The 25,050-nt window shown below is 36.0% G+C and overlaps 1 pseudogene; it reads right to left on the bottom strand.

Moving 5' to 3' along the window:
* Window positions 1-24,348, bottom strand: part of LOC113911090 — a 46,594-nt pseudogene extending 22,246 nt beyond the window's left edge.
* Window positions 24,349-25,050: the final 702 nt, after the last annotated feature.

Genomic DNA, 25,050 nt, shown 5'->3' with positions numbered 1-25,050 from the left:
CGGGCTTCTCCCTCAGAAGACCAACATAGGCCCTCCACATGCACCAACACTACTGATTACAGAGTGCTCCAAAATGTCAGCTGCAGTTTCTGGTGGAAATAGGACCAGGTTTTTTTTTTTTTTTTTTTTTTTTTTATCCTTTATTTATTTTTATTTTTTTTAATTTAAAACTTTTTTTTTCTTTTTTCTTGGGAATCAGGCTTATAGTTTTTTGTACAATGGTTGATTTGTTTATTTCCTTTTCTCATTTTTTGGATGAAGTTTTTCTTTTCTTCCTTTCTTTTTTTCTTTCTTTCTTTCTCTTTGGAACCAGGCTTATAGTTTTTTGTTTGTTTGTTTGCTTTTTTGTTCCTTTTCCTTTTCTCTTTTCTTGAATCAGGCATTTTTTTTTTTTTAAGTCAGGCTTAGCTTAACAAATCAAAGCACACCTAGTTAAAGGTCCAAACACTCCCCACTGCAAGCAAGGAAGAACTCTACCAAGGACCAGCCAGTGGGAAAGAGTAGCCAAAACACAACAGCAGAGGTCATCAGCATACACCAGAAACACCTCCTGATGCACCAGGCCCTAGACAGTGTAGGATTCCTTCTTAATATAGTATTACTCTCAGGAGCAGGAGACATAACAAGCTTTTATAGAATGCAAAAGACAGAAACCTAGACATAATGAGAAGACAGAGGAGTTCTCCCCAAAAGAAAGATCAAGAAGAAATCACCTCCAGGAATTTGCTCAAAACAGATATATATCTAAACAAGAATTTAGAACAACAGTCATAAGAATACTAGGCTGGGCTTGAGAAAAGCATAGAAGACATCAGAGAAACCCTGGATGCAGAGACAAAAAACCTAAAAACTAGTCAGGCTGAAAAAAAAATGCTGTAACTAAGAATCAAAATGATTGGATATTATCACAATGAGGATGAAAGAAGTAGAGGAATGAATATGGATTTAGAAGATAAAATTATGGAAAATAATGGAGCTGAAAAGTAGAGGGAAAGAAAACTATTAGATCATGAATATAGGCTTAGGGAACTTAGTGATTCCACAAAGCACAATAATATCCATATCATAGGAGTCCCAGAAGAAGAAGAGTGGGAAAAAGGGTCAGAAGGTCTATTTGAACACATTGTAGCTATGAACTTCCCTAATCTGGGGAAGGAAACAGGCGTTCAAGTCAAAGAGACAACTCCACTCAAAATGAAAACAGGTCAAAAACAAGACATATCATAGTGAAACCTGCAAAATACAAAGATAAAGAGAGAATTCTGAAAGCAACTTAGGGACAAAAGGTCCTTAACCTATAAGGGTAGACACATAAGGTTAGCAGCCGATCTGTCCACAGAAACATGGCAGGCCAGAAGAGAGTGGCATGATATGTTCAGTGTGCTGAATGGGAAATATATGCAGCCAAGAATACTATATCCAGTAAGGCTGTCATTCAAAATAGAAGGAGAGATAAATCACAATGAGAAAGAAGAGATCATGACCAACACTGCAGAAATACAAACAATTATAAGAAAATATTATGATCAATTATATGCCAAAAAATTGGGGAATGGATAAATTCCTAGAAACATATAAACTACTAAAACTGAAACAGGAAGAGGTAGAAAATTTGAACAGACCCATAATCTGTAAAGAAATGCAGTAATCAAAAGTCTCCCAACAAACAAGAGTCCAGGGCCAGATGGTTTCCTGGGGAATTCTACCAAACCTTTAAAGAAGAATGAATACCTATTCTTCTGAAGCTGTTCAAAAAAATAGAAATGGAAAGAAAACTTCCATACTCATTCTACAAGGCCAGCATTACCATGATCGCAAAACCAAAGACCCCACTACAAAGAATTACAGATCAATATCCCTGATGATCATGGATGCAAAAATTCTCAACAAGATACTAGCTAATCAAATCCCACAGTACATTAAAAAGATTATTCACAATGATAAAGTGGGATTTATTCCTGGGCTGCAGGGGTGGTTCAATATCCACAAATCAATCAGCATGATACATATTAATAAAAGAAAAGAACTATATGATCCTCTCAATAGAGGCAGAAAAAGCATTTGACAAAATACAGCATCCTTTCTTGATAAAAACCCTGAAGAAGGTAGGGATAGCTCAACATAATAAAGGCCATATATGAGATACCCACAGTTAATATCCTCCTCAGTGGGGACGAACTCAGAGGTTTTCCCCTAAGGTCAGGAACATGACAGGGATGTCCACTCTCACCACTGTTGTTCAACATAGTACTGGAATTCCTAGCCTTAGCCATCAGACAACAGAAAGAAACAAAAGGCTTCCAGATCAGTAGGAAAGAAGTCAAACTTTCACTCTTTGCAAATAACATGATACTCTATGTAGAAAACCCAAAAGACTCCACCAAAAAATTGCTAGAACTGATAGATGAATTTGGCAAAGTCACAAGATATAAAATCAACAAATAGAAATCTGTTGCCTTTCTATACACCAAAAATGAAGCAGCAGAAAGAGAAATCAGATATGTTATAGAATTGATCCCATTTACAATTACACCAAAACCATAAGATACCTAGGAATAAACCTAACCAAAGAGGTAAAAGATCTGTACTCTGAAAACTATAGGACATTTATGAAAGAAAATGAAGAGGATTCAAAGAAATGGAAAAACATTCCATGCTCATGGATCAGAAGAACAAATATTGTTAAAATGTCTATACTCCCCAAAGCATTCTGCACATTCAATGCAATCCCAAAGTAACACCAGCATTTTTCACAGAGCTAAAACCAACAATTCTAAAATTTGTATGGAATCAGGAAAGACCCCGAATAACCATAGTAATGTTGAAAAAGCAAAGCAAAGCAGGAGGCATCATAATTTTGGACTTCAAGCTCTACTACAAAGCTGTAATCATCAAGACAGTATGGTACTGGCAAAAAACAGATACATACCTCAGTGGAATTCTCTTTCTCAGAATAGAGAACCCGGGAATGGACCCTCAACTCTATGGTCAACTAATCTTTAACAAAGCAGAAAAGAATATCCAATGGAAAAAAGACAGTCTCTTCAACAAATGGTGTTGGGAAAACTGGACAGCAATGTGTAAGAGAATGAAACTGGACCACGTTCTTACAACATATACAAAAATAAATTCAAAATGGATGAAAGACCTAAATGTGAGACAGGAATCCATCAAAATTCTAGAGGAGAACACAGGCAGTAGCCTCTTTGACCTCAGCTGCAGCAACTTCTTACTAGACATGTCTCTGGAGGCAAGGGAAACAAAAACAAAAATGAACTACTGGTACCTCATGAAGATAAAAGCTTCTGCATAGCAAAGGAAACAATCAAGAAAACTAAAAAGTGACTGGCAGAATGGGAGAGATATTTTCAAATGACATATCGGATAAAGGGTTATTATCCAAAATCTATGAACTTATCAAACTTAACACCCAAAAAACAAATAATCCAGTTAAGAAGGGGCAGAAGATGGGACACCTGAGTGGCTCAGTCAGTTAAGCGTTTGCCTTTGGCTCAGGTCATGATCTCAGGATCCTGAGATGGAGCCCTGTGTCAGGCTCCATGCTCAGCAGGGAGTTTGCTTGAGGATTCACTCTCCCTCTCCCTCTGCCTCTCCTCACCCCACTCATGCTCTCTCTGTCTCTCTCACAAACAAAATCTTAAAAAAAAAAAATAAGTGGGCAGAAGACATGAATAGACACTTTTCCAAAGAAGACATTCAGATGGCTAACAGACACATGAAAAGATGCTCATCATTCATCATTAGGGAGGTGCAAATCAAAAGTACAATGAGATACCACCTTACACCTGTCAGAATGGCTAAAATCAACAACTCGGAAAACAACAGATATTGGTGAGGATGTGGAGAAAGGGGAACCCTTTTGCACTGTTGGTGGGAATGCAAACTGGTGCAGCCACTCTGGGAAAGTATAGAGGTTCCTCAAAAAGTTAAAAAATTACACGATGAGGGATTTATCCAAAGGATAAAAAATGCTGATTCAAAAGGGCACATGCACCCCGTTGTTTATAGCAGCACTATCAACAATAGCCAAATTATGGAAAAAGCCCAATTGTACGTCAACTAATGAATGGATAAAGAAGTGATATATGTATATATATATCATAATAGAATAATACTTGGCAATCAAAAATAATGAAATCTTGCCATTTGCAACAACATGGGTGGAGCTAGAGTGTATTCTGTTAAGCAAAGTAAGTCAGTCAGAGAAAGATAAATACTTACGATTTCACTAATACATGGAATTTAAGAAAAAAAAAACAGATGAACATAAGGGAAGGGAAGGAGAATTAAAATAAGATAAAAACAGAAAGGAAGGCAAACCGTAAGAGATTCTTAACTATAGAGAACAGACGGAGGGTTGCTGGAGGGGAGGTGGGTGAGGGGATGCGGTAACTGGGTGATGGGTATTAAGGAAGGCACTTGTAATGAACACTAGGTGTTATGTGTTAATGATGAATCACTAAATTCTACTCTTTTTTTTTTAAGATTTTACTTATTTATCTGAGAGAGAGAACACAAGCAGGGGGAGAGGCAGGCAGAGGGAGAAGGAGAAGCAGGCTCCCCGCTGAGCAGGGAACTCGACTCGGGGCTCCATCCTAGGACCCTGGGATCATGACCTAAGCTGAAAGCAGAAGTTTAATTGAGTGAGCCACCCAAACACCCTCACTAAATTCTATTCCTGAAACCAATACAACACTATATGTTAACCAAGTGGAGAGAAGCTCACTAACTTGTAAATTGAAAAGTAGAATATAATATTGGATATAAAAAATGTGTAAAGATATATGTGACTATAACACATTTGCCTATGAATATATATAAATAAAAAGCTATGTCAATTATTAGGTATCATATATTATGCCAGTATATATGTGTATGTATAAATATAACTCCAAAAGTTTATAGTCATTGAATATAAATAGGTGTTATAGAAATATAAACAGGTGTTATCTCTGTGTGATATTTTTATTGACATTAATAATTTTACAATAAATTTTTTATAACAATGTATTTATTTTTAAAGATTTTATTTATTTTATTTTAGAGAGAGAGCATAAGCAGTGGGAGTGGCAGGCAGAGGGAGAAGTAGACTCCCTGCTAAGCAAGGAGCCCGATGTAGGTCTCTATCCACCATGTAGGTGCACATGCAGGGGGAGGGGCAGAAGGAGAGGGAGAGATAGAAAGTCTCAAGCAGACTCCATATTGAGTTTGGACCCTGAAGCAGGGCTTCATCTCATGAACTTGAGGTCATGACCTGAGCTGAAACCAAGAGTCAGATGCTCAACAGACTGAGCCACCCAGGTACCCCTATAATAACAATTTAAAAATTACATGCTGTTAATAAAGTATAATAAGCACTAAAATTACATTAACTTGGTTCAAGTTTATGCTGTGATATTCACTAACTTCTCTGAGTCACACTTTTATCTTCTATTAAAGTGGAATTATAATAGATTCCTTACAAGGTTTGTAAGAAGATCATATTGACAATGTATGAAAACTTTAACACTTTAAAAAATAATTATACTTTCTGGGCATCTGGGCGACTCAGTCTGTTAAGAGTCTGCCTTTGGCTCAGATCATGATCTGAGTCCCAGGACCAAGTCCTGCATCAGGCTCCCTGCTCAGCGGGGTGTCTGCTTCTCCCTATGACCCCACCCCCCCCTTGTGCTCTCTCTCTTTCTCACTCTCTCTAAATAAATAAATAAATTCTTTAAAAAGAATAATTATACGTTCAGTAATTTACTGCTACAGGCTGAATGTGTCCCTCTCAAATTCATATGCTGAAACCTAATCCCCACTGTGATGGTATTTGGATGTGGGGCCTTTGGAAGGTGATTAAGTTATGAGGGTGGAGCCCTCATGAACTGGGTTAGTGCCTTCAGAGTGTTTCTGGCCAGTTCTACTATATAAGGACCCAGAAAGAAGATGGGTTTCTATGGACTAGGAAACATGCTCTCACTAGATACTAAATCTTTTGGCATTTTGATCTTGGACTTCCCAACCTCCAGAATGGTGAGAAATAAATGTTCTTTGTTTAAGTCACTTGGACTTTTATGCTAGCAGCCCAAATGGACTAGGACACCACTTTCCATAGTTTACCAAAAAATAAAATTATATATATATGTAATATATATGTATATAAATATATAATATATACACAATGTATATTTAAGTTATTTATAAAATATATAAATTCAAAATTAGCTATATAAAAAGAACAATGGTGCAACAAACTAGGGAAAGACAATGGAATTTTTAGTGAATATTTTTATTGGATAAACTAATGGCTATAATATATAACATTAGTGAGTCTGTATTGCCTCATATTTTTAGAATAAAAATAGTAATTTTTGTTAGGAGAAAATTTTTATCATCCACAATATATGTCCTTTGAAAATTTTCTGTATTTATAAGTATTTTCAGAAAGTATCCTGTCATCATTGACAACATGCTTATGTATCCTATAGAAACCGGATGTGATACATTGAGATGTTCAAGGGAAAATTGTGCTTCTGGAATTTGGAGAATAGAAGAACTTTAAAAGGTTAACACAGTAAAATGCAAAGGGCAGTTATAAATTGGGCCTGCAAAAATGAAAAGTGGGGATTTTCCTATAAGACTTCATAAAAAGCAGAGCCAGTTCTTTCCATTTTTATTTTAAGGTTAGGTTAGAAATTTAACTCCTTTTCTTCTCATGATTAAGTTTGTGTAGGTTTTGTAGTAAAATTTATCTCTTCCTTAAAAGTAATAGCAAAAGGGAATAAAGTTTTCTATACCTAGGGCTAATACGAAATTGCAACTCAGATGAAATTTCTCTTTCATGTACCCTCTAATATAAATCCAGATTCATAAATTTCAGCTTTCTGGACATTCTATAAAAATGATAATCTAAGTTGAGTTTAGTAAATGTCTATATATTTATATAAAAAAGCTCTATGTACAACACATGTGCATTAATGATCTTTTATTATAATATTTATTACTGTTCAACAACTATGATATCTAGGTCATGGAGGAGGATATTAGCAGACATAGTTCCTACCCCTTAAGGTAGTTGTAGTTTATGATAACAGGGATGAGAACAGTCACATAAAGAGCATTTGGGCAAATAATACCAATATCAAATAAGAAACTCAAAAATAATAAACTGGTGTTTTGGTGCATTTTGGAAGAAAGAAGCAATATAGTTATTCATATTTAATTAAGTTTAAAAAATTGTTACTTCTCCTATGGCCCTAGGGAGAAATTCAAGGAAAATATGACTAGTGATAACTTGAATAGTAAAAGGAAATAAGTCAGAGAGAGCCATGGGGTAGATATACTTGATATCAGAGAGATTTCTTGTAGTACAGTGATGAATTTTATCCATTGAGAATATAATTAGATTGTATATCAACTATTAAAATGCAGTAATATGATGAAGTCATTAGTAACCAACAATTGAGAGTCCCATAACTTGACTGGTAAGATGGCAGGAAGCAATATCGACAAAACATCTGATATTTTTAAAAGATCATTCTTTTTCTTTATATTAAGAATTTTATTTTTATTATCCTATTTATTTTTATTTTTTAAAATATATTTTTTAATTTAAATTCGATTAATTAACATGTAATGTATTATTAGTTTCAGAGGTAGAGGTCAGTGATTCATCAGTCTTATATAATACCCAGTGCTCATTATATTACATGCCCTCCTTAATGTCCATCACCCAGTAAGCCCATCCCCCAAGCCCCCTCCCCTCCAGCAAGCCTCAGTTTGTTTCCTGTGATTAAGAGTCTCTGGGTGCCTGGGTGGCTCAGTTGTTAGGCGTCTGCCTTCGGCTCAGGTCATGATCCCAGGGTCCTGGGATTGAGGCCCACATCGGGTTCCCTGCTCAGCGGGAAGTCTGCTTCTCCCTCTCACACACCCCCTGCTTGTGTTCCCTCTCTCGCTGTTTCTCTCTCTCTGTCAAAGAAAGAAATAAAATCGTTAGGAAAAAAAAGTCTCTTATAGTTTGTCTCCCTCTCTGGTTTCGTCTTGTTTCATTTTTTCCACTCTTCCCCTATGATCCTCTGTTTTGTTTCTTAAATTCCGCATATGAGTGAGATCATATGATAATTGTCTTTCTCTGATTGACTTATTTCATGTTGCAAATGGCAAGATTTAATTTTTAGATCGCTGAGTAATATTCCATTTTATATGTGTGTGTGTCTGTATATATATATATATATATATATACAGACACACATACACCACTCTTCTTTATCCATTCATCTGTTGATGGACATCTGGGCTCTTTCCATAGTTTGGCTATTGTGGACATTGCTGCTATAAACATTGGGGTGCAGGTGCCCCTTCAAATCACTACATTTGTATCTTTGGGGCAGATCCCTAGTAGTGCAATTGCTGGATCGTAGGGTAGCTCTATTTTCAACTTTTGAGAAACCTCCATACTATTTTACAGAATGGCTGCACCAGTTTGCATTTCCACTAACAATGTAAGAGGGCTCCCCTTTCTCTGCATCATTGCCAACATCTGTCATTTCCTGAATGGTTAATTTTAACCATTCCGACTGGTATAAGGTCGTATCTCATTGTGGTTTTAATTTGTATTTCCCTGATGCCAAGTGATGTGAAGCATTTTTTCATGTGTCTGTTGGCCATTTGTATGTCTTATTTGGAGAAATGTCTGTTCATGTCTTCTGTCCATTTCTTGATTGGATTATTTGTTTTTTGGTTGTTGAGTTTGATAAGGTCTTTATAGATTTTGGATACTAGCCCTTTACCTGATAAGACATTTGCAAATATCTTCTCCCATTCTGTCTGTTGTCTTTTGGTTTTGTTGACTGTTTCTTTGCTGTGCAAAAGCTTTTTATCTTGATGAAGTCCCAATAGTTCATTTTTGCCCTTGTTTTCCTTGTGCTGTGGCTGAGGTCACAGAGGTCGCTGCCTGTGTTCTCCTCTAGGATTTTGATGGATTCCTGTTTCACATTTAGGTCTTTCATCCATTTTGAATTTATTTTTGTATATGTTGTAAGAACGTGGTCCAGTTTCATTCTCTTACACATTGCTGTCCAGTTTTCCCAACACCATTTGTTGAAGAGACTGTCTTTTTTCCATTGGATATTCTTTTCTGCTTTGTTAAAGATTAGTTGACCATAGAGTTGAGGGTCCATTCCCGGGTTCTCTATTCTGAGAAAGAGAATTCCACTGAGGTATGTATCTGTTTTTTGCCAGTACCATACTGTCTTGATGATTACAGCTTTGTAGTAGAGCTTGAAGTCCAAAATTATGATGCCTCCTGCTTTGCTTTGCTTTTTCAACATTACTATGGTTATTCGGGGTCTTTCCTGATTCCATACAAATTTTAGAATTGTTGGTTTTAGCTCTGTGAAAAATGCTGGTGTTACTTTGGGATTGCATTGAATGTGCAGAATGCTTTGGGGAGTATAGACATTTTAACAATATTTGTTCTTCTGATCCATGAGCATGGAATGTTTTTCCATTTCTTTGAATCCTCTTCATTTTCTTTCATAAGTGTTCTATAGTTTTCAGAGTACAGATCCTTTGCTTCTTTGGTTAGGTTTATTCCTAGGTATCTTAGGTTTTGGGTGCAGTTGTAAATGGAATTAATTCTTTAATTTCTCTTTCTTCTCTATAGGAATGCAACTGATTTCTGTGCATTGATTTTATATCCTGTCACTTTACTGAATTCCTGTATGAGTGTCTTTTGATTGGGGCATTTAGCCTATTTACATTCAGAGTAACTATTGAAAGATATGACTTTAGTGCCACTGTATTACCTGTAGAGTCACTGTTTCTGTATATTGCCTCTGCTCCTTTTAGGTCTCTCTTACTTTTGGGCTCTCTCTTCACTTAAAGGATCCCCTTTAATATTTCTTGCAGGGCTGGTTTAGTGCTTTTAATTAAGAACTGAAGATACCTGATTTCTTTTGTTTATATTTTTATTACTAAACAAATAGTTAGATATATACATAAGTAGCTATTATGGAGAAGTAATTTGCTTATAATATCAAAACTATGTTTATTTTATAACATTGGACTTAATTCTGAGTAGGCAGAGTTACTCAAGATCTTTTTCCTGGCCTCAGCAAATTACTGGAATAATTGTCAAATTCTAGTGAAATTTACAAATAGAAACTGATGTTCTATAGCGTTAATTTATATGCATGCTTACCCTGTAGCGTCATAGCTCTAGAAGCTAAGCAGACAGGGAAGTGATAGCATTTTGCATTATTAGTCTTCAGAGGACTATAGAAATAAAACAAGGAAGGGAAGCAAATAAAGTTGCTGTGTTGTTTTCAGGGCTGCTTTTCTCCCAGGACTTCCTGAATCCATAAAATAAAGAAATATCACACTTTTGGGTATCTGGGTGTCCTCTGACCCTAGGCAATCTTATTTTTCAGATTTTAAAAGCTTTTGGAAAAAGTTGTTAGAAGAATTTTATTTTTAGTTATGACATTGTTTCTTGTCTCTCTTCCTTTTCTGCCATTTCTCTTGCCCCTATATTCATCTTGTTTCTAATTTAGTCTTATAGTATTACAACTTATTTCAACCAGCCAGTTCAATTTAAAAAATCCTAAGGGGGCGGTATAAACAAAGTTTTAGAAAAGTATAAGATAACAATCATCAACGTAAATCAACCAAAACTGGGACAGTTACCCTCTTACATTCTATCAATTCCTAGGTATATTTTCTCTTAGATAGGATGCTTCTTCCCCTAGGAGGAGAAACTCTTTTTGGTAAATAATCTATGAATTTCTAAAGGAGAGAATGAATGTTTTTAAAGATTGCCTTTAAAAGGATATGTGCCAAGAGATCAACAGGGACAACTCTTTTGTCTTTGTTGATTCTGTGTTTACACAATATAACTGTTTATTTCCCAACAAGAATTAAGGCTTTTAGACTCTTAGTAACAGATAATGCATTAGTTTCCCAGGGAGATCATGACTTAATCAGGGCTTAATCATGTCCTAGCACATATAGGCTTAATAGTACTACATACTGAGGCCTTAGCATCTCAGGCTGATGAAAAAAGGAGGAAGTTTAGATGCAGCTTGATGGGGGCAGGAACATGAATACAGTTACAGAGCTATATCTTGCAGTGAATAATTACCTGCATATTATCTGAATGGCTCAGAGAAGTTATGGATATATAAATTGTGGCCAAGTGATAGAGCCATATATGCTTTACTCAGGTTTGGCAATGTGAAAATTCTAGCTGGCACAATGTGAGATTTGGTAGCATCCTGGTCCAGGTGATCTGTCCACTGTGGAAGAATTCTGACCATTGGGATTAGGGTGGGGGTGTACAGTGGTTCTGTTCAGCATTTTAAGGTGACAGCAAGAGTTAAGGAAGACAGGACATCAATACCAAGCAAAGAAGGTGTGATTCAGGTAAATGTTCCTTCCCTATTTGAGAGCTGGTGCTCAAATCAGCATTGGAATTAGAATTACAAGTTTGTATATATTAGCTCATTCCTGCTGAGAAGTTGATGCATTCTGTGGCTGTGCTAGTCTGGACAACATACAATGTGTGTACACTGAGAAATCAGTTATAATTCTCATAGAATAGTAGGCCGAAGAGATTGGAGACAAGCCCACCCAGCGTCTCCTTCATACCACTCATTGCTATGCTTCCGTGAGATTCTTAGGGACCCTTGTAACACAGTAGCAAGATGAGTAATTTTAGGAAAAGATAGCCGAAATATATAAGCATCAATTTATAGTTCTTCAAATAAGTTTGATTTAATTAATCAAGTTATTTCAAATTAGAAATAGCCAATAATTGTGCTAACCTCTTGGTGCCCAGTTTGTTTTTCAAGCAGCAGAGTACAGTCCATGATGTGAGAACTGCAGTGGTTTTCTGTATTTGACACTCATTCTGTAAACTCTTCTCTCTGATTTCTTTCAAATGCAGAGAATACTGAGATTCTCACTGTGGGAACTCTAGGGTTCCTTGGTCTAACATGTTTAGAGGCTATCTGGATGATATAATGGGTATTCTTCTGACCTTTAGAAGATGAAGCAAGCTATTTAATTGAGATTATAGGTTTATGACTTTATAACTTGCTTCCACTTTTAAAAGATTAAATTGCAGACTGATTACATTTTAGACTCAATGGTAAGCATTTATACTGCATTATACTGCACTTTGTTAAAATGAAACATATCAGTTATTTAATGGAAATTGTCTCCAGTTGTAAGTTATCCCTCTGCTTACCCACCTTTTCTATGTTAGAAAACTTCTGTGGTGCATGTGCAATACTCTTCAAGAGTCTATGTCTCAACTCCCAAACTTTGGTGTCAGAATCACCTGCAATGCTTATTTAAAAAGCAGATGCCTTTGTCCAACCCTAGACCTACTTCACAAGGTGACTGTGCTCTAATACAAAGCTTAGGAGTCAGCTAATTGTTGACCCATTCCACACCCCAGCATTTCTTTACTTTGCAGTTGAAGATAGGTATATCCATTCAACATTCAGCAAACATTTGTTGATTGTCTACTGTGTTCTGGAGACTGTTACGTACCAGTGATCCAAAATGAACAAGGTGTATTTCTGTCTTCAAGAAGTATATCATACATGGGAGATAGAGTTCTAAAGCACATCACAATGTCATACATATTGCATTAGATAAATTCAAAGTGCAATAGGAACAAAGGAAATAAAATAGCCAATTGCCTTAGGAGAGAAGAGGAGGGTACATTATTTCACAGAAGATATGACATGTGAGCTGGGTTAAAGCAAGTTTCCAGAGAAGCAGACAGATGTCTCAGAGAGACAAAAATAAATATCCCTGTGTGCTCAGAAAGAATGAGAAGTTCTCCTGGAGCCTACTATGCATAAACAGAAATCCAGGTCTTAATTGAGAAGCGTTCTGTGAAATAGAGTTAGGATACTCTACTATCTATTGATGATGAGAAACACTGAAATATTTTGAGGAAAGTGGCGATATGACTAGGTGGAGTTCTATAGCTGCTTATGTATGAAAAGGAAAGTAATCTCTTAAAAGGCAGCCTGCCTTAATATCTCCACTGCACCAAAACAGCAAAATAACATTGGCTTTTATGAATGAATACACAATGTAAAATAAGTGGCTTTGATTTTTTAATGGAATTGATTGCATAACTGCTATCCGAGACACACAAAGATTCCAGTTATCTTGCTATTGGCAATGTTCCAAATGACACAAATTCTGTTTTTATATAAAGTAAAAAAAAAATGCAGTTTTTAAGTATATAAACATCTGAATAAAATGGTGTTATTTTTCAGTTCTCCTCTTTCCTATTTGAATTTTTTGTTTGTACATGGAATTCTTAAATGCAATTCCTCTGTGACAGGCACAAGAGCTGTCATACACCACACCAGAGTGGCCTATCCCCAGGTTTGTCCTTCACCATCTCAGAATTCTTGTTCAATCTGCAGGGACAGAGGAGAAATGGAAAAAGCCTAAGGACAGGCCAAGGAGATTCACGGACTATTTATAGAATAACCTTCTGTTAGAATCAGCTCTTCAAAGACAGGGACTTAAAGCTCTGTGTGTGTGTTTAAAAGAAACAGCGGCATTGTGAAATATAAGGAAACGGCTCCTAAATCAAAGGAATGCTCTGTAATTCTAAAAAAAAGGAGGTAGGAGATAAATGTAAAATTTGACTTGATCTAAAGTGAAATGATTCTTAGTGTCATCTCTTCTTTCATTGTTCTCTTGGGATGTTATATTTTGAGACTATTAGGCAAGTTCTGCTGCTTCCCCAAGACCTGCCCAAACAGTAAAATATAGAAAGTTAACATCACTTTTGCACCTTAAATACTAGCTATATACTGCAGTTGAATTTTTTTGGTAAGTACAAAAATTGATAAATGTTGTTGCACGGTGGCTTCAAAGTAACTATGCCATTTAAATAATATTTAACATAATTTTTAAAATTACACGCTTGTGGATCCTAAGTCTTGCCCAATTTCAACATTGGAATTGTGAGAGATACGTTTTCCTTTTTTGTTTGGAACCAATGTCATGGAGTTGTAGTTTTTTGCAATACTTTTATTATATAACCAGGCCCAGAAGATCCCCATCCCCCATCTTTTCACTATAATATTTTCTTCCCATTTTATTCCAGAAGATGCCAAGACAGCCTCCTGGTGGGTTACCTTGGCAACCTCATATGTCATGTTTTAGAGTGTCCCAGGGCTGCGGTTTTATTTCCATTTGCATGCACTTCAGTCAGCTGACTGTAAATTTAAAAGGCCTGTTGTAGAATCAATCCTTTTTTTTTCTTACAGAATGAAAAACAGATAATTAGGATTACTATTCAATAAAATCCACTTATATTTAGTACAGTTTGTAGGAAATCTTGGACTAGTCTTACCTGGCGTCATGATATTTTTCCCATGGCACTTCATAAGCTGAAGCTGTAATGCCACATAATATAATATACAGTGTATTATATACATAATATAATGCTCAGTGTGACAGCTTGAGCTCATCTTTGAAAAGCATGTCACTTTACAATCTTTTGATGACAACCATACAAGGCTTTACTCAATGGAGCTTTTGACATGTCAATCAGGGTAAGACTGCAGTGACTCAAGATTATTTTATTACATCAAGTTACAAATTTCAAACAGCCCCAATCAAACAAATACTAAAAATATATCATTTTAATATTGCTCATCTAGAGTCACATCTTTTTAGCTTTATAATTTAAAAGTTACTAATTGCTTTTTTATGAATTTAAAATTCTCTCAAACATACTTTTGTAGACAATAGCTTACAGTTTGTATTAATCTTCAAAGAAAGACTTTGGCAGTTTTAAAAAGCAAGTGATATAGAAGGCCTGAAATTTGAGCAAAGTTGTATATAAAGTTAATGGCAAAGCTGAAATGGAAAGTAATTCTCTTTGAAATGCCAGTATTTATTAGGTATCAGGGTAGGAGTGATGGGTCATTGTTTTTGCTTCAGGAAGAAAACCACCATTGTGCATACTCCACAGTCTGCAAGATATTTTTTGCTTCTCTGTAAAGATTTTAGGTATTCTATGATTACAACATTCTAGGAGGATATTCTGCTATGAAATAGTGATATTTTTCTGTTTGACCCAGACTCAATGTTACCTTGAAATTAATAACCTTTTCTTTCAAAGAAAGGGTCTCTGAAGAGCTTTACTGAGTAATTTTGAGTGCTGCCATAATTGAGCTATATTTCCCCTTTCATTCTTTGGGGGCATCATCTGAACATGCTTCAATATGTGCAGGGTAATTTAGTTGCTAGTTTCTTTCACAGTGTTACCTCCTAGGCTTGATTATCCTTAGCATGTCATATTTTAGCTTCAAAATTTGAAAAGGGTGGAAATAGATCATCTTTGTTCAGTTTTCTATTTTCCAGAGTCTTTCCCATCCTACGAGTATTAGGAAAATCTTCTAATATGGCGCACCCATTAAGGATGTCTGTATCTGAATATCATTCTTTTGTGAATATCCTTAAAGCAGCATGGTTCATTTAGACATGAGTTTGTGACAGACCATTCAGTAAATAACAGGCCTGGATAAGACATACCTTTTTTTTTCCCTTAACTCCAAAGGGGAGTAAAACTATCTTGAAATCTTAACTTACTGATGTAAAAATTCTCTGAAGTAGATAATTACGAGGGGTGCCTGGGTGGCTCAGTCCATTCCACTCTTAGTTTCAGCTCAGGACATGATTTCAGGGTCCTGAGATAGAGCCCAGACTCCATGCTCAGCATGGAGATTCTTTCTCTCCCTCTGTCCCTCCTGCTCATGCTCTCTCTCTCTCTCTAAAATAAATAAATAAAATCTTGAAGTAGATTGTGAGGAGACAGGACTCGTCCCCAGATTAACTTTGGCAGAGCCATTCAGCTTGTTCATGGTAGAAAAACTAACAAAATTCAAATTTGCCTAATCCACATCTTGTTCTTAAAACACTTAAAATCTTTCCCAAATCTTAGTTCTTCATGCTTCATGACACCAAAGATTTCTTGTAATTTTTTTTTTTTAGGTTAGTAGTATTAATGCTAATATATCCAAGGTTGCTTCTCCTATAACCGTAGCAAGGCTGGCTAGCACTGAATGACTGTGGAATAGATTATCTCTGGTTCTGAGCAGCCATAATTGAAAGCATCTTTTAGTCCAGCATGACTTTTTTTTTTTTAAAGATTCCATTTATTCATTCATAAGAGACAGAGAGAGAGAGAGGCAGAGGGAGAAGCAGGCTCCCCGCTGAGCAGGGAGCCTGATGCGGGACTCCATCCCAGGACCCTGGGATCATGACCCGAGCCAAAGGTAGACGCTTAACTATCTGAGCAACCCAGGCGCCCCAGCATGACTTTTCATTTAAAATATCTTGAGAGCACCTTAACTGCAGATGGATGAGTTAAACTCATCTTTTCCAATTCGTGGGATATTGTTAGTTATTGCTCCATGCTAAGCTCCTTTCTTGTTTTCATTATTTCTTTCTCTTATTTTTCCACAACTTTATTGTGGCATAATTTACATAAGACAAACTGCACCTATGTAAAGGGTACAATTTGATGAATTTTGACATATGAATACACCTATGAAACGATCACTACAATGAAGATAATGAGCATATCCATCAGCCACATAAGTTTCCTTTTGCCTCTTTGTGATCTCTCCTTCTCACCCCTCTCCCAACCATAGATCAGTTTTCTGCTGCTATAGATTAGTTTGCAATTTCTAGAGTTTTCTGTAAATGGAATGATACAGTATTCATTAATTTTTGTCTGCCTCCTTTCATGCAGCATGATTATTTTGAGATCCATTCAAGTTGCAGTGTGTATCAGTAGGTCCTTCCTTTTATTACTGAGTAGTATTCCACAGTACAGAATTTGTTTATCAATTCATCTTTTAGTAGTATTTGGGTCATTTCCAGTTTTTGTCTATTACAAATAAAGTTGTTATGAGCAATAACATATATCTTTGTGTGGACATAGGTTTTGTTTCTCTTGTATAAATAGGTGTGGAATGGCTGGGTCCTATAGTAAGTGCACGTTCACTTTTTTTAAGAGTGTCAAAATGTTTTACAAAGTGCCCTTTTACAAAGTCACTATATTTGGGCAAGAATCCCACATTTTCACCAATACATGACCCAGTCAATTTTTTAGTTGTTGCTATTCTAATACATGTTTAGTGGTGTCCCATTACTGCTTTAATTTGCATTTCTTAATGACTAATGATATTGAATGTCTTTCATGTTTTTTTTTTTTCCTTTTCCAGATGAGTACCTTCTTTGGTGAGGTGTCTGTATAAGCCACTTGTCCATTTTCTATTGGATTTTCTTATTATTGAATTTTAACAGTTCTTTGTATATTCTAGATACCTGTATTTTATCAGATATGTTTTGCAGATATTTTCTCTCACTCTGAAATGGGCCTTTACATTTATGGCACAGTGTCTTAGAAAAGCAAAATTTCCTAAATTAATGAAGTCCAATTTATCTTCCTTTTTCTTTTATGGATCATGCTTTTGGTATTATATTTAAGAAATCTTTGCTTAACTCAAGGTCATAGAGGTTTTCTACTGTTTTATTCTAGGTGTTTTATACTTTTAGGTTTTACATTTTAGTTTAAGACTTATTTTGAATTAATTTTTACATGTGATACAAGGTATGGGTTGAGACTCTTTTTTTTCTTTATTTCTTTTCTTTTCTTTCCTTTTTTTTTTTTTTTTTTTTTTGCATAGAGATGCCCATTTGTTGAAAGACTACATTTTCCCATTGGATTGACTTTGCATCTTTGTTGAGTATCAATTACCAATATATGTGTAGGTGAATTTCTGGACTGTGGACACTATTTCTTTTTTTACTTGTTCTTTTGTTTGTTTCCCCCTGTGTCTTATCTCCACTCCTATTTTCTTCATCCTGATATAGGCTTCTTATTGTCTATATAACATGTACATATATGTCTCTGTATATGTGATATATTTATCTTATATATATTATAGGTACTATGTATGTATCCTAAAATATAGTTATTTTGTATAACATGTTTTACATAAATATTTTATATATAGTCTTTATTCTGTTTGATACTTTTTATAATATTTATAATATATTCAAAATATTTAAATTCTCACTCATATTTTCTTAGTAAATTTAACTAATGAATTGTATCTAGTTGCCCCATAGTATCTGACCATGAGCATCCACTACATTCTGCTTATCTATTCCCAGAAGAATGGATACCTAGTATGCATATGTCTTCAACATTTTGGAACTACATAAAACACTACAATGGACATCCTTGTAGAAATACCTTTGTGAAACTCTAAGAGGATTTCTCTAAGTGTGGGGCCACTGGGCCAGAATTTATACACATATTCAATTTGACTATATACTGAGCAACCATTTCCCAGTAAAACCAGAACAATTTATTTTCCAACCAGTTGTGCAAGAGGATTCCTAGTTCTTTGCGTTCTTGACAATGCTTGGTATTATACCACATCCAATTTTTTTTCAGTTCCCTAGGTGTAGAAGTATACCATCTTTTTAATTTGCATCTTTTAAATTGCTAGTAAATTTGAGCAACTCATTTACATGTAAACTACATGGGTTTCCCCTTTTGTGACTTGTCTTTTAATTTTTTTGGTCATTTTTTGTATCATTTTGCTATTCATTTCCAGTTTATTTGTGGAAACTCCCATATTCTAGATTAATGTTGCTCTAAGAACTTTCTGCAGTGATGGAAATGTTTTATATCTGTGCCATATAATATAATAGTACTAGTGGTGTATGACTGTTGTGCACTTGAAATATGGCTGGTGGCACTGAGGAAGTGAACTTTTAATTTTATGTAATTCCCACTAACTAGTCACTTGTGGCTAGTGTCTACTGTGCTAAAGAGTGTAGCACCTGTCATTGCTCCCTTGGCAATGTTGAATACTTCAGTTAGCTTATTTCTGGCTGTTATCTGTCTGCCACCTTTTTCTGTAGTCTTTTTCACTCAATAGAAATCTTCATTTTTGATCTGTGTAGACACATCAATTTTTGACTTATGGTTTTCAGTTTCAGGGTTTTCTTTAATACGTACTTTCCCATGTTAAGTTCACAAAGATATTCTTTTGCATTTTTTTTTTTAACTTATGGTGGTGTCAGTTAAATGATTCAGTCTTATTTTCCTCTGTGTATTCATATGGAGTTTTCCCTTCATAATCTATTAAATAATCTCTTTGTAACTCATTGCTTTGTGAAGCCTTATTTATCTTGTAACAAATTATGTTTATGTCTTTTTGAGCTCTGTATTCTTTCTATTGGTTATTTCTCTGTTGTGCTTATTCCATATGCTTTTTTACTGTGGTTATGAAATGTTTTAATATCAAACAGGATATATACCTGTTTTTTTGGTCAACTTTCTCAAAATTACCTTAACTTTATGTACTTCTTTATCTTTCATATAAAGCTAAATCTTTATTTATTAAGACATAATCTACCTATAGTATGTGGCTCAATTAATGCATATATGTATAGAACCATGTCACTACTATCTTGAACAAAATGTAGAATATTTCCATCACCCCCAGAATCTCTCCATGCCCCTTTATACTCAACATCACTTGATTTCCAGAGGTAATCAATATTCTGAATTCTATAATTATAGGTTGCCATATTCCTTTGGTCTAACTTCCTTCAATCAATATTACATTTCCGAGATTTACTCATGTTATTGCATCAATAATTTATTCTTTTTACTGTCATATATTATTCCATTTTATGAATATACCACCTAGTGTTTATCTAATTTCATGACACTTGGATGACTTCCATTTTGGAATTATTCAATGGTGTGCTGGTAAGCTGGCTGGGGTTGGGGAGAAGTATGGAGACACACTGATTTGCAGCATTTGCCAGTTCTCCTGGTGTAAATGTTTTCACCATGGCCAATTTCAAGTTGCATGGCTTAACAATAAGCTCACAAAATTCCTTATGAGCTTTTGCAAGCTGACTACAACATACACCTGGAGCTATCATGACTAAAGTTGCTCTGGATATTCTTGTATAAGGGTTTTTGTTGTTGTTGCTGTTTTTCTTTTGGTATATATGAAATAATTTCACTTGGGTATGTGCTAATTCCAGGATTTCTGGGTCATAGCATAGGCATTTGTTTAATTAGTAAATACTGACAAATTTCCTAGTTTGCTGATAATTTTTACAACATATAGGAATAGACTTTTTCAATTCCTTTTCTTCATATATGGACATAATCTTGAATTTTTTCTTTTTAACCTATCAATAAGAATTTTAGATATATATATATATATTTTGATGTTAGACTTACATATATTCATAATGTGAATCATATTTGATCATATTATATTCTCTTTTGAACACACTTTTGGATTTGGCTAGCTAAAAGTTTAGGCATATGTAGAGAGTGAGGGAGAGAGAGAGAGAGAGGGAGAGGGACTGTTTTTTACTAAAATGAACACAAAAATAAAATATTAGTTTCCAAATTAAGATTAAAATTTATTTTATTTTTTTAAAGATTTTATTTATTTCTTTGAGAGAGTGAAAGAGAACGCACAAGCAGGGAGGAGAGGCAGAGGGAGAAACTGACTCCCCGCTGATCCAGGAGCCAGAGGGGGGGCTGGATCTCAAGATGCCAGGATCTTGACCTGTGCAGAAGGCAAACGCTTAACTGAGCCACCCAGGAGCCCCTAAGATTAAAATTTAAAAGTGTATAAATTAAAGTATATAAATACTTGCCCAAATTTTCTATTATTGAATATTTTTAACATGACTTTCTCCTTATTGTTATTAAATTTTCACTTTCCCTATTCTTTATGGCTGTAATCCTAAAACTATCGTTTTCAATTCTGGCAGTACATTGGAATCACCTGGGGACCTGTTACACTAATTCCAGGTTCTCACCCATACAAATCAAAATCTAGGTGTTGGAACCTAGGCAGTCTTATTTTTTAAAGTTCTGCAGGTTGTATGTGTATACAGCCAGAGTTGAGATTCAATATTCTGAAATATGTTGAAATATAAGGCAGGGTGCTGAAAATGTTGAGAAATGGCTCTGAGAATCACATGGGTCATCCATCTCTGCTCACACAAAATTTGCTGTACTGGAGATGCCTAGGTGATTATGAAATACACATGCATACAACACACATATATACAAACCTCAAGCCTCTCTTTCATAAGGTAAAACTTCAATTTTGAGCCACCTTTTATCAGGTGTTCAGTATTGAAACATAATACGCCTCATACTATCTTAGTTTTGGAGGAACTCTCTGCTTTAGCTGCTCCAGCTCTTCCATCATCTTTGGCAATGATCTCCATTGCAATTTGTCAAAATTTGATTAAGAAGAGGAATAAATTAGATGGCCTCTAGTTCTGCACTGGCTATGAAGTTCTGTGATTGTTAGATGTTAATTTTATCATTTAGCTTTCTTAATTAGTTGTGAAGCTTACCAACCAGCGATCCAGTTGTTTCAAGTGAAACATATTTTTTCCCATTTTATGTCCCCATTATCATTTCCCTTTATTGTCTGAAGAGAAATGCAGAAAAATTTCTAAGTGAGAGTCTACCATATGTCCATGGTCTCAATAAATTCTTTTGATTTTCCTAATAGGAGAAACCCAGTATTTTCCACTTCCTTCTCTCCTCCTCCTTGCTATAGGTAGGTTTTCCTTGTTTATTCATTCATCTCTGTCCACTTTTGCAACCATCTGTTTCCGTAAAACATATTGAAAGAACAATTTAAAAATGTCACAGATCCCTAATTAACAAAGTGAAATCTTCTATATTTTTAAGATTATTTTGGGTGCACTTGCTGAGGTAACTTTCAAGTCCGTCAACAGTAGAGTCTTTCCATATATCTTTTTTTTGAAAGATTTTATTTATTTATTTGAGAGAGAAAGAGAGAGAGCATGGAGGGAGAGGGATAGGGACAATCAGACTCTCCGCTGAGCACAGAGCTCAATGCGAGACTCCATCCCAGTACCCTGAGATCATGACCTGAGCCGAAGGCAGATGCTTAACTGACTGAGCCACCCAGGTGCTCCTCCATACGTCTTATCAATCTTCAAAGTATGGGTTGTTAGGAAACAACTGAGACTCCAGAGGAACCCATCACAAAGTGAGTTAGTCCTAGCCTAAGGCTTGAATTCAGGTTTATCAATTTCAGTCTTGAAGTCTCAATAAGGAATAGAAAGTTGTTGTTTTGTTTGTTTTTTTAAGTCTGTTGAGCCAGTTTATTTTGCAGAGTTCATGAACAGTCACCAAATGTGATTCAGGTCAGTAAAGTAGAAAAAAAATACCGATTAATAAAGTTAATTTGAAAGAGTGGAAAGAATATAAGACCCCAAACTAGTGTGAGTCCTTGCTCTTGTTTTACTCACTGTTGTTCAGGAAGCTTCAATTTCCCTTTCTCTAAGATGGAAGGCAAATCCTTCCTTACTTATTTCAGATACTTATGAGTAATAAATGACATAGTAGACACGAATGTTTTTTGAAATTTGAAAAGTGCAAAAAAACAGGAAGAATTTGTGGATGGTAAAGTGAAGTCACTGGGAGGAGAGTGTGTGTTTTTATGAGATGTCCATAGAAGTAAGTCAAAACCAGAACCCTAAACTAGAGCTCTACACAGATTCCAGTTAATAGTGATAATTCCATAATCTTCATTGGATGCCTTTTAGTTTAGTTAACTTTGTTTCACATGAACAAGTTTCCATTGCTACAGATAGAATTAATTTCTTAGATATTATGTGAATACATTTAACATAATTATTTTAGTGAAGTTTTTCTCCCATAATCAGCAAACTAAGGACTAGCAATAGACCTTTTATCAAAAAAATAAATTATATGTATTTTAATTCAATATGTAACATCTTTTTCATTAACTTGATTTCATAACTGAAATAAGGTCTGAAACCTTGTCTAACAGTATGTTGCATTTCTTTTCCATTTTTGTCAGATTTAATCTGTAAATTTGTCCTGTATTTACATTTTGGGTGATCTGCAATGCCCTTGATTAATGTATTCATCCATTTCCCATGCATACAGGGCAATTAACCTTATTTTTTCCCTGGAGTCTATTTTTAATATATCAGGGAAAGGAAATAGAACATAAAATGCCAGTAAAGAAATTGCCACGCACTCCATTTGCTTTCAGTTTTGAATAATATAGGTAAAGTATATGATAGTCCCAGGAAAACTCTCAATGTTGTCACCCTACCACATAAGGCATCCTGGGAGTAACTTATAATGTAGAGAAGTAGATTTTTCCAAACTATTTTTAAAATTCACTACTTGAATGGTATAGATCGATGGTTCTTTAAGGGGAAGAGATGGTTTTGCTCCAAAGGAACCTTTGGCATAATCTGGAGACCTTTCTCATTTTAACAACTGAAAGGATACTACTGGTACCTAGTCAATAGAGGCCAAGGATACTGCTAAACATCCTACAATGCACAGGACAGCCCCACAACAAAGAATTACCCTGCCCAAAATGTCAGTAGTGTTAAGATTGAGAAACCCTAGTTTATATTCAATTGGCAAATGTCATGATTATTTGAAAAGAATCTATTCATTGAGGCTTGTGGATGGAAAAGGAGAAATTTCATAGATTGAAATGTTTTTTTAAAAAGCCATGGTTTCAGCTTTCAGCACTGCAGCGCTGTGTTTACCGTGGTTCCACCTCTGACATTTTCAGGTTAGAGAACACCAAATCCAAAAGGTAAGCATGAGAAAGGAACAGGGAATACAGTGGCGTCCTTTGATGTTCCATGCACTTTATTTTCAGGGGGGTTGGTGGGGCAGAAGTGTTATAGTGTGAGAGAGTTGGAGAGAATATAGAATGTTTAGACTCAGGATTAATTCTGAATGGGCAGGTATGTACCAGTCTCTCAACTCAACCTTAGATGGTATAGCGGACCGTGGTCCCAGGACCGGCAAGGGTGCTGGGACACAGGGTTTAGGTTTGGGCCTGGCCACTGGCCGTTGTGAAACCACTGAACCCTTGAACAGGGGATTGGAGTCTCGAGGCCCGGGAGCACAGTGGGTCCTCCTTCACAGGAACAACGGAGAGGCGGGAGGGAGAGTTGTCCAGTACCTGCCTCAGCTACACTGAGGCTAGAGCAGCTTCCGACGCAGCGCGGGCGTGGGGCGGGGCGTTCGTGGGTAGGCGGGGTGCAAGGGTCTGGAGTCCGGGGCAGGCGGAGCAATCCGCAGGTGCCTTCTAGGCAAGCTCGGGGCCTAAGTGCAGAGCTTGCCTGGCTCAGGGGACTAGTCTGCGTCCCAGGAGGTCTCTGCCTCCCTCGGCCCCGCCGTTTTGCGCCCATTGCATACCAGCTGAGTAAGTACCTCTAGCCCACATGTTCTTTCTTGAGGGGAGCCGCGGGGGGAACCCAGAGCACACCACGGGCGCAGGATGAGCCCCACCTGTGCCCATCCCGGACCCCTGCGCCCCGCAGGACCTCAGCTCTCTGCCCAGGGTTTTTTGTTTGTTTGTTTGTTTGTTTTGCCGAGAACCCACAGTCAACATTGTTGGTTGTCGGGTTTTGTCTGCTTAGACATCCCAAGAACTGAAAGTTCCCAAATGGTTCCTGATTTTCCCCATTTTCGGGAGGAGAATGGAGTAGGCTGGGGGAAGATTGGTTAGATTTGACCTAGTGGAAACAGTTAAGTAACTTAACGTGTTTATGAGATAGTTTTTATCATTCTAAGCTTTTTCATGGTTCCAAAAGTCCTCTTTTATTCCCTTGAACAAATACAACCTGAAGTTAGACTGTAGAAAATGAAGTTCATGTTGAGAGTAAAATTTAGAGGGTTCTCACTGGATAAACAGACCGATTTAATGGAATAATTCTGTCCAGCTGAAGCAGGGCTGGTTAACGATATGGCAGAATAAATCCTTTCAAAAACTTGAAGATAAATTCCCATTATCTGTTTCTTCATCTAGAAATAACGTTTTTAATATAAAACGAAAGTTAAGGTTAGTTTTTTTTTTTTTTTTTTTTTAAATATTTTATTTATTTATTCAT

Source organism: Zalophus californianus, chromosome 12 (genome assembly GCF_009762305.2).
Source record: "Zalophus californianus isolate mZalCal1 chromosome 12, mZalCal1.pri.v2, whole genome shotgun sequence".
Lineage (NCBI taxonomy): Eukaryota > Metazoa > Chordata > Mammalia > Carnivora > Otariidae > Zalophus > Zalophus californianus.
The sequence above is the reverse complement of the archived record's forward strand: the minus strand, read 5'-3'. Positions and strand labels throughout refer to the sequence as shown.